The sequence below is a fragment of the Vicugna pacos genome, chromosome 25 (assembly GCF_048564905.1).
Source record: "Vicugna pacos chromosome 25, VicPac4, whole genome shotgun sequence".
NCBI lineage: Eukaryota > Metazoa > Chordata > Mammalia > Artiodactyla > Camelidae > Vicugna > Vicugna pacos.
In genome coordinates, this window is record NC_133011.1 from 17,205,181 (window position 1) to 17,222,099 (window position 16,919).

At 35.3% G+C, this 16,919-nt stretch overlaps 1 long non-coding RNA gene across 1 annotated transcript in view; it reads right to left on the reverse strand.

Moving 5' to 3' along the window:
- LOC140689113 (uncharacterized) overlaps window positions 1–5,825 on the reverse strand; it is a 68,060-nt gene extending 62,235 nt beyond the window's left edge. The window contains exon 1 of the long non-coding RNA XR_012063992.1: window positions 5,669–5,825. This is a non-coding gene — a long non-coding RNA (uncharacterized lncRNA). The remainder of the gene's footprint in view (window positions 1–5,668) is intronic.
- Between the last annotated feature and the right edge of the window lie 11,094 nt (window positions 5,826–16,919).

Here is a 16,919-nt window from a genome sequence, read left to right on the forward strand (position 1 = left end):
TATCTATATTCATGACTAGTGCTATGATTATGCATAAAAGAAGTTTACAATCTATGGTTTTCTCTGCTCCGCACATCAAAGGTTAACTGTAGGTTTGGGTAACAGGTATGTATAACTAGTGAGTGAGGAGTCCGGCTTGCTGTCTATGGAGCTACATTTTAGTTTCTTGTAATAGAATCATACTCTTAGGTCTCCATCTACTTTACTGGAAAGTTTCTGTGATCCAAATGTGACAATCTAGCACTATTCTTGTCTTCTTGTAGTAACGTATTTAAAAGGCATCTTCATAGTTTTAAGTTTTACTTAATTTGACATTTTCTATTTGATTTATCACTCACATAAAGTAAATCAGTGAATGATGAATAGAGAAAGCAGGAGACCAGCAGCTTGTGTCTTCAGAAATAATTACAGAGCTACATGAATGGGAAAAGTGCTTTGTGTCTCTATAACTATAGTGGGTCCCAGGGGTGTTACATGTAGCAAATGCTCAATAAATGTTTACTAAATGATAAAAATGAATGAGTTTCATGTTTATATTTCTGTAACAGTATCTGAACACTATAATAGGACTTTTTCACATATTTAAACTCGCCATCAATCTTTAAAAAATTTATAAAGACACGAGCGAGACAAAGGCCTTTCTATAGGACTCAGAAGTCGATCAGAAATTCTGTAATGCTCTTTTATAGTTTATGTACACGTTTTTAACTGGATAATATTTTCCTTAATGATCCATTAGTATAGTAAGTAAATGCATCTCCCAAGAATAAATTTAGCAGAAGACAGGAAATTAAATTAAAAAGCCTATAGAAGGTGATCACTAAATCAACTGAATATTTCTCCTAGTGCATTCTTGCAGCAGCACTGAAGGCCAGGTCGAGCTTTAAAATTACTGCTATTTGTAGATACTGACATTATAGAAAAGCAGCAGAATCAAGCTCATCTATTTTAGCTCTGGAAAATTATTAACTAGCACTGTATTCAGTGTCAACAAGGGCCTGCCCCAGACAGTGCCTCCAATTTGTTTTTGGTTCTTGTCCAGGGCCCTTTCACCCTGATTTTCAGTTTCTTCAGTTTCGTACTCCAGCTGCTTCTAAAGGTTTTTCTGGTTCATGACCGAAAGTCAATTGATTCCTTTATAGATGTTAACTGAAATCACTTAGATGTTACATCTCCTTGTAGGCATTAGTTAAAATAGGTAATCCTTTATTAATAATCTTCATTTACTAGCTAGTGTATGTACTAGACACTATTAAATGTTTTATGTTTATTATTCAAGTTACTTTTTGCAGGATTTTGTATTTATGAAGTAGCTATCACTTATACTTTTATTTAACACATGAAGAAACTTAAGGGCAATTTAATAACTTGCCCATAGACTCCTGTCTTTGGGGTCCTTCATGGCACATTATAGAGGTGGCTTTTTCCATTGACTCCTCTCCTTGTTCCAGAGACCAGACTTAGCTGCAGCTTGCATTTGTGAATCTTTACATTTCTTGATTCCTGACCCCCAGTTTGTATCAGTTTAAATCAGACTTTCTTTTTCGGTATTGTCAGGCATCTTGGGTACTGTCAGGCAGGCCTTATTTCTGGCGTCTCACCAACTAACTTCTTCACACCCAATTCCAATGCCTGTTTCCATTGTTCAAAAAGATTTGACTGCTCCCCATCTGTGATTAGAAACAAAGTGTCCTGATGTCTGGAGCTTGGAAGTCAGATTAGAAAAGTGAATCATCAAATAAATAAGACAGATGTGACCATAGTTTTCTTTCCCCTCGTGGTTTAACTAGGGAAGAGGTAGATGAAGACAACTTCTGTGTTACGACCGGACATCATTTTCCAGGGGCAAACATATTTCTCGTAAACCTTCTTACTTAAGAAGTTCTCTAGCATGATTTTTCATTAGCATTGTGATCATGGAGCTAAGGTAAAATCGAATTTGGTTTAATTAAGTTATCTTTGCTAATTTAATATCAAATTACGTTGTATTAATGCTCAGGTTAAACAGGGTCAAAGCTAGAAGTATTCGTTGACATTCTGAGATTTACTGACATTGTTGACAATTTATTGATGCTGGTAAAATAATGCAGTCTGTAAACAGCTGATTAAATACCTCCATCAAAAACTAATGATGTATGATGGGGCTTGTTTCAATGTTAATATGTTAACTTAAAAATGTGTTACTTTTCTGCAGCTCTATTATTTCAATATTCTTTCATTAGCTTCTGTTATATGAACTGGCCTCTTTGCAGTAAGTGTCCAATTAGTACAGTTTGGGACTATTATTGCATAAAAAAACCACTATAACATTTGAGCTGTAGAAATAAGTTTTTTGAAAACGTGTTTAAAGTACTTAAACTTTCATATTTGTAATTCGTAATTAAGAAACATGGTAAAGAGTCAGAAAGCAAAGTATCAGCGGCCTCTCTCAGTTGGGTCTTGTATCTGTACTGTGACAAGGAGACTCTAGGCTAAAGGTCAGGTCCTCATATTCTGGGACTCAGACTGTTCAGGTTATGGAAAACTCTACTTAATATAAATTATTCAATTACTTTTTGATTTCTTTTCTAGGACTGGTAAATTTGGCTTGAGGATCACATAATCAGAACAAAAAGAAATAGTAGTTGTGAAGGATATCTGATATCCTTCTTTGCAATATATCGATCCAGAATACTCTGTGCCATACAGATCTTGCCTACTCCATTATTGTTTTAAATCTTGAGATATAATTATAGTCTTTTTTGAGACTTTTATCAAATGGGTAAGTTTGACTGTTTTTCTATGGACCTTCATTTTATAGACTTCTATGTTCCCAGTCTTCTCTCTGACTAGTTATACAATTTATATTTTGGATTGTAGTGAACAAAGTCTGAATCATAGGCTCCTTCCTTTTAGCCTGTATATAAAATGCGGGCCTAGTCTCATGTCAGTGAAGTCAATCATCTCTTCTTTTAGTAACTATTGTCTTTTGGATGGTATCCTGGGATTCCTTCCACATCAAATAACTTAATGACATTTAAGAGATATGAGGGGTGCGTGAATCTTTTTGAATTGCAGTTTTATCCAATATATACCCTGGGGTGGGATTACTGGATCATACGGTTAATCTATCTTTAGTTTTTTAAGGAATCTTCATACTACTTTTATGGAAAACTGTATGAAGATTCCTAAAAACAGCTGTACCAAACTACATTCTCACCCACAGTGTAGGAGGGTTCCCTTGTCTCTACACTCTCCAGCATTTATCATTTGCGGACATTTTTAACGATGGCCATTCTGACTGGTGTAAGGAGATACTTCATTGTAGTTTTGATTTGTATTTCTCTGATAATTAGTGATATTGAGCATTTTTTGCATGTGTCCGTTGGCCAACTGTATGTCACCCTTGGAGAGATGTGTGTCTTCTGCCCATTTTTTGATTGGGTTGTTTTTGTTATTGAGTTGTATGAACTGTTTGTATATTCTGGAAGTTAAGCGCTCATCAGTCACATTGTTTGCAAATATTTTCTCCCAGTCCATAGGTTGTCTTTTCATTTTGTTTATGGTTTTCCTTGCCATGCAAAAGCTTATAAGTTTAATTAAGTTCCCTTTGTTTACTTTTTGCTTTTCTTTCTATTGCCTGGGTAGACTGCCCTAGGAGAACATTGCTGAGATTTATGTGAGACAATGTTTTGCCTATGTTTACTTCTAAGAGTTTTATACTGTCTTGTCTTATGTTTAGGTCTTTAGGACATTTTAAATTTATTTTTGTGTATGGTGTGAGGGAGTGTCATACTAAGTGAAGTAAGCCAGAAAGAGAAGGGAAAATACTACATGATATCACTTATATGTGGAATCTTAAAAAATGACACAAACAAGCTTATTTACAAAACAAAAACAGACTCACAAACATTAAGAACAAGCTTATGGTTACTGGGGGTAAATGGGAGAAGGGGGAGGGATAAATTGGGATTCACAATTTGCAGATACCAACTAACTGCAATATATAAAATAGATAGACAACAAGGTCCCATTGTATAGCACAGGGAACTATATTCAATACCTTGTAATAGCTTATGATGAAAAAAAATGTGAAAGGAATATATATGTATAACTGATCCACTATGTTGTACACCAGAAACTAACACAACATTGTAAATTGACTAGACTTCAATTAAAAAAAAGAGCTATGTGAATCCCACTCAGACTATTTCTTAGATTACATACTTTATTTGGCTTATTAAATCTACTTACTAATTTTCCTTTCAGTGATGTTATTTCCTAAGTTTGTCCTCAAATTCCAGGAGTTATACCTTGTGGAGAGTCTACAACTCATTTTTCACTACTATATGTAATGGCAAGGTAACATTTTATAAAGTAATAAAATGAAGTCACATGGACATAAACATTATTTCCTTAAAGAAGAGACAAAATTTGTCACTGAAGTATATCATCTAAAAGTTTTTCAAATCAGTTTGCCTTTCTATAAAGAGGGGGGATTTCCTGGTCAAATTTTTCTTGTTACTGGATGCAGATGGAGAGAATAGAAATGAACTGGGTAGTGTTCTTGCCCCCTGGCTGCTTGTGCTTTGAAGGGCTCTGAGTCAGGTATGATGTGAGTGTGATACAGTGTAGCCAGAGTGAACATTCTGCATTCAGTCAGATTCTCATCGTGTTCTTCCTCTCATGACACAATTTTTTTTTTCTTTAGTTCCAAGAGAAGACATCATGACAGCTGGAAACAATCTTAAAAATATCTTCAAAGAACATATGGATAGGTTCAAATAACCATATCTATCCATAGTTATAAATCGTCACACACTTGAACATTTGGACGTAATTCATGAGTAAGTGATGTCATGGTAGCCTGTGCTTTTGTGGTGGGCACTATAAAACTCCCTATTAATAAAAAATAGGAAAATGAGCAAGTTTAGCCTTACTGGTGAATGCTGTAGGCCCAATGCAGAAAGATAAACCCCAAGAAAATACTTGTGACTTGAATATCTTTGCTATTTGTTATCATCTTAGATCTAATGATCTAATTAGAATCACGTTAGTGATTTTAAATTTAAAACATTTTTTAATTTCTCATCTTTGATTATATTTTTATATTTCATAGTCACTTGTCAATGAATACTCTCTAAAGGTTCAGTTTTTCTGCTATTATAAGCCCTAAAATATTTACCTTTGATTATTTTCAAAATCTAAGTTAGACATACCTGCCACATCCAATCATTATGGTAGTTTGGGTTCCTTTTGGATAGAGTAGGATTTGTGGTATAATTCTGCAATGGTGGACATCTGTTTTTGCTGGCAAGAACCCCTTCTCCTGATGTCACAGTCCCTCTTTTCCTTTCAGGAAATGACCCGCCAATATTATCAGTACTCATAGCTCTTGGCTTTGATATGTAGCTTAGACTTTGTAAATCAAAGTTCAGAGCGATTAACTCAACAATTTGATTTGATTTAATCTAGTCTGAAGAATTTTGTTGGGAATATTTGGGAAGAGGTGCCCTCTTGATTTAGAATTGCAAAGAGAGAGGATAAGTCTAGATTTCTTCTCATATATGGGAAGACATATAGTTAACTATTGCTATGTAACAATATTACCACAAATGTCATGACTTACAACAACACTCTTAAAAAAATCTCATAGTTTCTGTGGGTCAGAAGTTTATACATGGCTTACCTGGGTCCTTTGCTTTGGACTCTCACAGGGCTGCAATTTATGATACTGGCCAGGGCTGCAGTCACATCAAAACTCAGGTAAGGAAGGATCCATTTCCAAGCTTATATGGTTGTTAGCAGAAAAATTGAACCCACAAGATTGTCTCATGGAGTCAGGGTTTGAGATGCCTTAATAGGCTAAAAAGGGGAGTTAGTGTGATATTATAAAAAGAAAGTCAATAAACCAAAGCATTAAACCCCAGCCACCCAGACCTGCAGCTGAAAGTTAAGGTAGTTGTCTAATATGGCCAGATTTTACACAGCATTTTAAAAAGCAGTTCTAGAGTATTTAGTCACACTTTATAAGACTTGGCAGAGGGAAATAGATTATGCTACAGAGATCCATATCTCACAGTCATGTTGGAACACCATCCCAGAAACTTTCCATAAAGTGTAAGCAGACAAGAACAGGATACACTAAAAGTCTCATTTGTGTTCATTAAAAAAGCTCTTTATATTATTAAAGCATTGTGTGCTTTCTTAAAAGATCCAGAATTGCCCAGCAATACTGAAGAAAAAGAACAAAGCTGGAGGCATAACTCTCCCAAACTTCAGACAATACTACAGTGCTACACTAATTGTAACAGCATGGTACTGGCACAAAAACCAACATATAGGTCAATGGAACAGAATAGAGTGACCAGAAATAAACGCACACACCTACAATCAATTCATCTTCAACAAAGGAGCCAAGAATATACAATGGTGAAAAGACAGTCTCTTCAGCCTCATGTAAATCAATGGAGTTAGAACACTACCTCACATCATACACAGAAGTAAATTTAAAATGTCCTAAAGACTTAAACATAAGACAGGACACCATATATCTCCTAGAAGAGAACATAGGCAAAACATTCTCTGATATAAACTCAGCAATGTTCTTCTAGGGCAGTCTACCCAGGCAATAGAAAGAAAAGCAAAAATAAACAAATAGTTCCTAATTTAACTTATAAGCTTTTGCACAGCAAAGGAAACCATAAACAAAGCAAAAAAAAAAAAAAAAACAACCTATGGACTGGGAGAAAATATTTGCAAAAGATGTGACTTACAGGGGCTTAACTTCCAGAATATATAGACAGCTCATACAATTCAATAACAAAAACACAAACAACCCAATCAAAAAATAAGCAGGAGACCTTAACAGACATCTCTCCAAGGATGACATACAATTGGCCAACAGGCACATGAAACAATGCTCAATATCACTAATTATCAGGGAAATGAAAATCAAAACTATAATAAGGTCACACCAGTCAGAATGGCCATCATTATAAAGTCCACAAATGATAAATGCTGGAGAGGGTGTAGCGAAAAGGGAACCTTCCTACACTGTGGGTGGGAATGTAAGTTGGTGCAACCATTATGGAAAACTGTATGGAAGGTCTTTAAAAACTAAAAATAGGCTTACCATATGATCTAGCAATCCTATTCCTGGGCATATATTGGAGAAAATTGCAATTCAAAAAGGTACATGCACCCCAATGTTCAAAGCAGCACTATTTACAATAGTCAAGACGTGGAAGCAACCTAAATGTACATTGGCAGATGACTGGATAAAGAAGATGTGGTATATTTATACAATGGAATACTACTCAGCCATAAGAAAGAATGAATTAATGCCATTTTCAGGAACATGGATGGACCTAGAGATTATCATAGTAAGTGAAGAAGATCAAATAGAGAAAGACAAGTATATGATATCACTTATATGTGAAATCTTAAAAAATGATACAAATGAACCTATTTACAAAACAGAAAGAGACTCACCAGACTTAGAAAATAAATTTATGGTTCCCAAAGGGGTTGCGGGTGGTGATAAATTGGAAGTTTGGGATTAGCAGATACAAACGACTATATACAGAACAGATAAACAACAAGGTCCCATTGTATAGCACAGGGAACTACATTCAATAGCTTGCAATAACCTACAATGGAAAAGAATATTAAAAAGAATATACATACATAATGGAATCACTATACTGTACACCAGAAACTAACATAACACTGCAAATCAACAATACTTCAATAAGAAAAATTATGTGCTTTCTCTATGAGACATGCATCTGATGCCTGTAAGCTGTGTAGGTGTTCTTTCAAGGTCAGCATTTAGGAGCTCAGCATGCCAAACTGTCACAAACTTCTGGCGCAGTCTCCCAAGACAGCATGTGGGTGCTGTCTCAGGTCAAGCTGTCTACAAGCAGAGGTTAGGGAAGAGTTTTTTTGTGAAAGAATTTATTGAGAAGTGTTTTCAGTATTAGGAGAAGATGGGAAAAGACAGAAGAAAGTTAAGCAATGTTTCTCCCTGGCACAGAAATTGCACTACAAGTTGGGCCATCTTGAGAGGAGGCCCTGACTTTTGTAACCCCGTGATTGTCAGTTGCTGGTTGTTGACTGCTAGGTGTTGTGGCAGAAGCAATTCTCTGGAGAAAGAGGAAGCTGTGAGCCTTAGCAGCCAACTTACATAGCCATCGGTAGATGGGTGCACCCCCTTGGGGAAGGTGATCCCACATCACCTACTACAGGGGTGCATTACCTACTCTTATTACAGTAACTGTCAATTTATCTTCTCAGCTTCTGGGGCAAGTGGGAACATGAGTACTTCCTTTACATAGTATTCTGGACACCAAGTAAAATGGAGATTTTACTAGGCATCCCATGTGCCCAGGAAGCTCCGTGCAAACTCACGAATGAAGTGAAGGACATCTGTTGAAAAAGGCCAAAATGTCATGCAGATGAACTGAATTTTCATAGATAAATTATATACATGTAGATAATATGGATTATAAAAAGTTAGGGTTTTTTGAAACACAATTAAAGTTTAGACTAAAGATCAGGTCATAATGTTCTCTTTTGACAATACTGAGAACTTACATATTGGACAATGAGGTGCTGCAAGAAAGAAGGGTTATTGGTTGTAAAAGAGAGACAGAGAGAGAGAGAAAATAGTTCAAAAGTAAACAGAGTGATAACAAAAAGCAAAAGGCCTAAATCAAATGATCTAGAAATTGAAAAATCAATCCTTGTATAACTGAGTTGTCTGTGGGCACAGACAAGACTAAGACAGGCAAAAAAAATGTTTTCTAGGTCACAATTCCTTAACTACAAACTGTGCCATCTCCCTACCAATCCTCACACATGCATTTACTCTCTAAACATTATTACCTGAAGACATTTACATACGCTCATCTCTTTACCTTGGACACTTTCCTTCACACTCCATTCTTCTCTTGGATAGCTTCCCCTTCTTTACTAGATTTCAGCTTGCACAGGAGCAGTTTCATTCTGGCTAGCAGTGCTTCTCTTGGGTGCTTCCGTAGTGCTGTGCACATACCACAGATCCCATCCCCAGACTGTATTTCAATAGTACATTTATGAACCTGGATTATGATTCTGTAAAGACAGCAAGCACTGCTTTTTAATTTACCTGTACCTAACACAGAGGCAGGCACATAATTTATACTTAAATTATACTTAATACTTAAATAAATTACTTAATGGTCAAATTAATTCAACTGAAATAATTGTATGTATTGGGATAGGATTTTTTCCCCATTTTCTATTCATAAAGTGCCGATAAAATTATAATTATTATTCAGATTGAGGTGTTTTCAGTTATTACTAGAGTTAAGCAAAAATAATCATTATTTTAAGCCATTAATGGAAATAGACAAATATAAAAACAGAGAAGCAAAAGTAGAAGGACTCAGAGAATTTAGAGAGAGACATGGAGTGTAAAAGAAAAAAACATCTAAATAAGAAAGATAAAAAGAATGCATTTGTGATTGAGGGAAAAATATGGAAAAGATAGAAAAGAATTCAGACGCAGAGCCAAATACACTGTTATAGGAAAAACTGATTAGGAAGAGGCTAATTAGAATGAGATAAGTAATGCTGATAATAACAGCTGTCAGTCTCTTTGGTGTTCAAAAGCAAACAAACCACTTTATCTTTATTAAGATACCCAGAAGGCCTGAGTCATTCTAGTATTTTAGAAATATCTCAAAATTAAGACTTGATAAAGTATTCTGAACATTTCCCCATTAAGTCAAATTTGGTTTCAGGGTTTATTTGAGTAGGTATAATTAAAGCCAAAAAACACCACTATTAATAGCTTTTTAATTTTTAAAGGCTTGATGCTGGATGTTATGGCCACAAGAGTCTAATGTGGGTACATAATTCTCTGAATTATAACCTGCGGTGTGCTCGTAAGTGTTTACCAACTGGCTCTGAGAGGAAGGGAGGGAAAGGCCTGGTTTGTAGCATTTGCCAAATCCCTACCCATGCTAATTTCAAGATGGCAGAACATCACTCGTTGTGGATCTTGGGAGAGATGTGCACAATTAATTCTCACCGCATACAATCGGTGATGAACTACTTTTTGATATTTGAGAAGCATAAAATAATAGTAATCAGCATATGTGATTTCTGCCTGTATTAGCACTCTCTCAGCTGCATGTGCCATAAATTCAACTAAAATTAGCTTAATTTGGTTCTTAAACTAATTGCTTCTTCATATAACTAAGAAGGTTAAGATGTAAAGCTCATTCTGACATGGTGAGAGCCAAGCGTTCAAATGATTTCAGCTTCTATGAATGATTTTTATCTTTTCCTCATCCTTCTTTTCTCTGCGATGGCTACATTTTCAGGTGGGCTTTTATGTAGTACGCAGCCTCTAGGGTGGTCCCTATGATTGATACCTCCTTACGTTCATACTCTTCTGTGATCCTATCCTGACCCCATAAAAAGGAGACAGCTCTGCATTCAAAAAGCTTGTGGTATGGTCATGGAGACAGAAACACATATCAATACACTGAAGTACAAAAGTACAGACTCCAGAAAAGGAGAAAAAGCATTAACCAGCATTGTACTGTTAGTTTTCTTTTTCTTGTATTCAAAGATTTGAAAAATAAATTATAAATTCTATGAAATAGTGGCTGTATTTTGCAAGTTTTCCTTTAGTGACTATATAGATTTGAAAGAGAATTAAAAATCTCATCATTATATTTGCTACAATAACTCACAAGGCACCCTGATTTCAATACTGTTCTATTACCAGAAAAATACATTATTGCCCTTCTAGAGCCACAATGTCTGATTTAGACAGCTGATTTCTTTTGTCTAGAATATCTGTCATTAGCAGTAAGCTGTAGTGTTAGAAAAAATAAGATGATATCATATTTTATAAAAAATTTATCTATTCTTCTGATATTTCTCTTTGAGGTTAGAACTTCTTTGCTTGTAAGTGTTGCCTTCTTTTCTGTTGTTTTTCAAACTGGTAACAAATGCTTTCATTTGGACAAGATGACATGGCTAATATCGTTAACAGATAAAAAATTTTAGTGTTTGTTATATTCCATCTAAGTTGTTCATAACCTTTTAAGCAATTAGCTAAAATGATACCCTGAAATGTCTAAAATGTTCATAAAACCAACTTTGGTGGGGTTTTTCTTTGCAATTTCTTTCGGAATTCTATTCTAACACTTTTGCAATGATATTCAGCTTATTCTGTTATACTGAATGAAGTTGTTAAAAATAAAGCACAGATTTGTATTCAGTGATAAGCTTTTAAGTTTTCACCTAGTAGGAAATTTTGGTGCTAATGTGTTCAGTTTGAGAGAGGAATAAAAAATGTTTCTCAGGTTTCAATGAAGTTATATTGAGAAATAATGATATGTTATGATCTAATTTTTACAAATAGATGCAAAGTTCACCCTGAGGCTATTTGCACTGTTGGGTAATAAAATAAAAATAATTCATTTTGTATCACAGCCATTTTTCACCTCTGTGAGTGCTTAAACATTTGTTCAAATGTTTCAGCTGTTCTGAATTTCTAAAGTAACTAGAGCCAAGTAACTTCAGCTCTTGGGGTATAATATTTAAAGGGAGTATTAGTGATTCTCAAACCCTGGCATATGCAGAATTTATACTTCAGTGACAAATAAAATGTCAAAAATATCTGATAAATAAAAGAAAAATGCATAATGAAGAGAAAAATAAATGGAACACAATTGCTTAAAACTTAATTTTTAATAGACTGGTATAGCAATTGAATTTCATTTGGACCATTATAGTTTAATTTTTAAAAAGCGTACAAAAGTTTAGATGTTTGTAAAATTTGGATGACAATTCTCCATCAATCTCCAACATTTCTGCACATCTTTTAAGGAAGGCACTGCTTTCTTTTTGTTCCAGTCCATCTTTTCCAAAATGCTCATATAGAAAACCATCTTGAACTTTCAGAACAAAGGACAAATATACCTACTGTCCAGTATAGTAAAGACAATGCCTTCCTCCAGAACAAAGGGCAAGCAGGCTTATTAACCATTATAAAATATGCAAGTTCCCTAAATTCAGAGTAACCTGACCTCTCATAACCTGACCTACGGCCTGTGTACCTATCGTCTGACCCACTTCACATAGTCACGTGGGAGCTGTGGCTTAGGGAAACAGCACAGGAACGCTGCCACTGTTCTGTATACTCCATCCTTCATTTCTGACTCAGGAGTCTGGTCTTTTGTCAGTATCCATAAAATTGTGGCATAAACTTATTAGCTTGCAAGTAGGGTAAAATCTCAGATCCTTCACAGTTTTTGACAATGGACTAAATATTACATAGTGTAGTCAACAACTGAGATATTCTGGAACAATTATACTAGGTATTAAATACAGTTGTCCATGTTGTATATTATACAGGCAGGTCCCTAGAACAGTAGGCCTGATTTTATAATATTGGTATATTGTAGAACTAATGAGTGCCACAAATACTCTGTTTGGATTAGTTCTGCAATGATTTTTTTTTTCATTTAAAAATTGCAGAATTGTACATCTCTGTAAGTCATCATTAGGTCTAATTTTATCACCCATGTGTATTAGAACTAATGGACTTCATCAGAAATTCTATTTGGATTAAAAAAAAAGAGACTTTATTTTTTAGAGCAGTTTTAGATTCACAGAAAAAATGAGAAGGAGGTACAGAGATTTGCCGTATATCTCCTGCCCCAAATATATACAGCCATCTCCACTATCAATAGCCCACATCAGAGAGGCCCACCTGTTACAATGGATGAACCTACACTGACAAGTCACAATCACCTGAAGTCCACAGTGTACGTCAGAATTCACTTCTGGTGTTTCTCATTCTGTAAGCTTGCACAAATGTGTACTGACATGTGTCCATCATTGTAGTGTCGTACAGAGTAGTTTCACGTCCCTGAAGTTCTTTTGTGCTCTGACTATTGCTCCCTCTCTCCCCACAAACCTCTGGTAACACTGATCTTCTTCTTACCATCTTCATAGTTTTGTTTTTTCTAGAGTGTCATATAGTTGGAATCAACAAAGTAGCTTAAGATTGCCTTCTTTCACTTATTAATATACATTTAAAGTTCCTCCATATCTTTTCTTTTGACAGGTCATTTCTTTTTCATACTGAATAATATTTTATTGTCTGGATGTAACACAGTTTCTTTGTCTGCTTACCTACTGAAGGACATCTTGATTGGTTTTAAGAATAAAGCTGCTATAAATATCTATGTGTAGGCTTCTAATGTAGACATACCCTTTAAACTCCACTGGGTAAATGCTAAGAAATGTGATTGCTGGGTCATACAGTAAGGGTATATTTTGTAAGAAATTGCCAAACTACCTTCTAAAGTGGTTGCATAGTTTTACATTCTCATGAGCAGTGAATTAGAGTTCCTATTACTTCACATCTTTGCTAGCATTTGTTGTTGTCCGTGTTTTGAATTTTGGCTATTGTGACTTGTCTCCAGTGATATCTCTTTGTTATAATTTGCAATTTCATGATGACATATGATATAGAGTGTTTCTTCATATACTTATTTAACATCTATAGACCTTCTTTGGTGAGGTGTTTCTTCAAGTCTTTTAAGTCACGTTTTTCATTTTTTTTACTGTTGATTTTCAAAGAGCATTTGTATATTTTGGATAATAGTCCTTTATCAGGTATGCAAAGAGTTTCTTCCAGTTTGTGGCTTGTCTTCTCATTCTCTTCATGGATTTTTCATATAAGGATTTAACATTTGAGTATGCATCAATCAATAAGAGTCAAGAGAAATTAAAATAGCCACAATATGATAGTATTTAACCAGATATGCCAACTCTGTTGATCTATTCTGTTTTTAATAATCTCCTTGGATTATTTTAGAAATATTTCCATACATTAGAGAGCTCTCATGTAACAAGTTATTTTCACATGAATTCTGGATTTTTGGATTTAACTAATGTTCTTTGAAGCTAAAAAAAAAATTAAGTTTCTCTGTCCTAAGAAAAATTACAGAGGGAAGACAGACATATAAAACAAAACAAAACATCTAAGGGATCAAGTGATAACATGAGTGAAGCAAGTCAGGCACGTGAGGAACAACTGAGAGTTTTCACAAGGATGGTGAACTGAAAAGATCCCTCTGCTCTAAGTACAAAGTATCACATACTGCTTAGCTATAACTAGTTGTTTCTGTGTAGCAGTAGATCTTTTTAAGTTTCAAGAGAAGTCAGAAATCCGGACTTGTGTAAACATTTTGATTTTAGAATGTGTGGAAACATGATGTGGACCAAACAAATCTGTGGACCCAGTTAGTTCCTTTGGTCACATTTAACAGTGTCTACTGAACAAATAATTGCAAAATAATATGATGTGGGCTATAATAGAGGTATATACAAAGTGTGGTGGTAGCATGGAATAGTAATATAAAAAAGGTAATCTTTGAAGCATTGGTCCTTGCAAGGATGCATAGGACCATTCCTTAGCATTGCTTAAGTGAATCAAAGGGAACAGCATATGAAAAGCATAAAAAACTTAGAGTTTTCCCTGTCTGGGGAACTACTGATGGTCCAGTGTGTCCAGAACACAAAGTTCCAGAAAACCCATCTGGAATACAGCTGACAGGATACAGAGTGTTTGATCATTAGCAGAGCCAATTCATGAATGTCTGTGAATGCTATGCTTAACAGTCAGTATACTCTAAGTAATGAAGAGGCATTAAAGCATTTTGAGTAGGGGACTGCCTAATCTGGTTTGTATTTTAGAAATAATACTGGCTGTTGTATTGGAAGTTGAAGGGAAAGGAAGACAACTAGAAGCAATTTTCTCAGAAGGGAGAAGGAAATGGGAACCAGAATTCAGGTGCCTGAATCAGTTCTGGAGAGTAGAAGTTTATCTACTTGATATAAAATAATTGCTTTTTTTTTTCTCTGTGATTTATCATAACATTTTGTGTATATTTCCCTGTGCTATACAATGTAATCTTGTTTATCTGTTCTACAATTTTGAAATCCCAGTCTATCCCTTCCCACCCTCTACCCCGCCCCCCCCGTAACCACAAGTCTGTATTCTCTGTCCATGAGTCCATTTCTGTCCTGTATTTATGCTTTGTTTTTGTTTGTTTGTTTGTTTTTGTTTTTTAGATTCCACATATGAGCGATCTCATATGGTATTTTTCTTTCTCTTTCTGGCTTACTTCACTTAGAATGACATTCTCTAGGAGCATCCATGTTGCTGCAAATGGCATTATGTTGTCGGTTTTTATGGCTGAGTAGTATTCCATTGTATAAATATACCACATCTTCTTTATCCAGTCACCTGTTGATGGACATTTAGGTTGTTTCCATGTTTTGGCTATTGTAAATAGTGCTGCTATGAACATTGGGGTGCAGGTGTCATCCTGAAGTAGATTTCCTTCTGGGTACAAGCCCAGGAGTGGGATTCCTGGGTCATATGGTAAGTCTATTCCTAGTCTTTTGAGGAATCGCCACACTGTTTTCCATAGTGGCTGCACCAAACTGCATTCCCACCAGCAGTGTAGGAGGGTTCCCCTTTCTCCACAGCCTCTCCAGCATTTGTCATTTGTGGATTTTTGAATGACGGCCATTCTGACTGGTGTGAGGTGATACCTCATTGTAGTTTTGATTTGCATTTCTCTGATAATTAGTGATATTGAACATTTTTTCATGTATTTTTTGATCATTTGTATGTCTTCCTTGGCGAATTGCTTGTTTAGGTCTTCTGCCCATTTTTGGATTGGGTTGTTTATTTTTTTCTTATTGAGTCGTATGAGCTGCTTATATATTTTGGAGATCAAGCCTTTGTCAGTTTCACTTGCAAAAATTTTCTCCCATTCCGTAGGTTTTCTTCTTGTTTTATCTCTGGTTTCCTTTGCTCTGCAGAAGCTTGTAAGTTTCATTAGGTCCCATTTGTTTATTCTTGCTTTTATTTCTTCTAGGAGAAAATTTTTGAAATGTATGTCAGATAATGTTTTGCCTATGTTTTCCTCTAGGAGGTTTATTGTATCTTGTCTTATGTTTAAGTCTTTAATCCATTTTGAGTTGATTTTTGTATATGGTGTAAGGGTGTGTTCTAGCTTCATTGTTTTACATGCTGCTGTCCAGTTTTCCCAACACCATTTGCTGAAGAGACTGTCTTTATTCCATTGTATATTCTTGCCTCCTTTGTCGAAGATTAGTTGACCAAAAGTTTGTGGGTTCATTTCTGGACTCTCTATTCTGTTCCATTGGTCTATATGTCTGTTTTGGTACCAATACCATGCTGTCTTGATGCCTGTAGCTCTATAGTATTGTCTGAAGTCTGGGAGAGTTATTCCTCCAGCCTCTTTCTTTCTCTTCAGTAATGCTTTAGCAATTCTAGGTCTTTGATGGTTCCAAATAAATTTTATTATGATTTGTTCTAGTTCTGTGAAATATGTCCTGGGTAATTGGATAGGGATTGCATTAAATCTGTACATTGCCTTGGGCAGTGTGACCATTTTAACAATATTGATTCTTCCAATCCAAGAGCATGGAATATCTTTCCATTTTTTGAAGTCTTCTTTAATTTCCTTCATCAATGGTTTATAGTTTTCTGTGTATAATTATTTTGCCTCCTTGGTTAGATTTATTCCCAGATATTTTATTACTTTGGGTGCTATTTTAAAGGGGATTGTTTCTTTACTTTCTTTTTCTGTTGATTTATCGTTAGTGTAAAGAAAGGCAACTGATTTTTGAACATTAATTTTGTAACCTACTACCTTGCTGAATTCTTCGATCAGCTCTAGTAGCTTTTTTGTGGACCTTTTAGGGTTTTCTATATATAGTAACATGTCGTCAGCATATAATGACACTTTTACCTCTTCTTTTCCAATTTGGATCCCTTTTATTTCTTTCTCTTGCCTGATTGCTGTGGCTAGGACTTCCAGGACTAT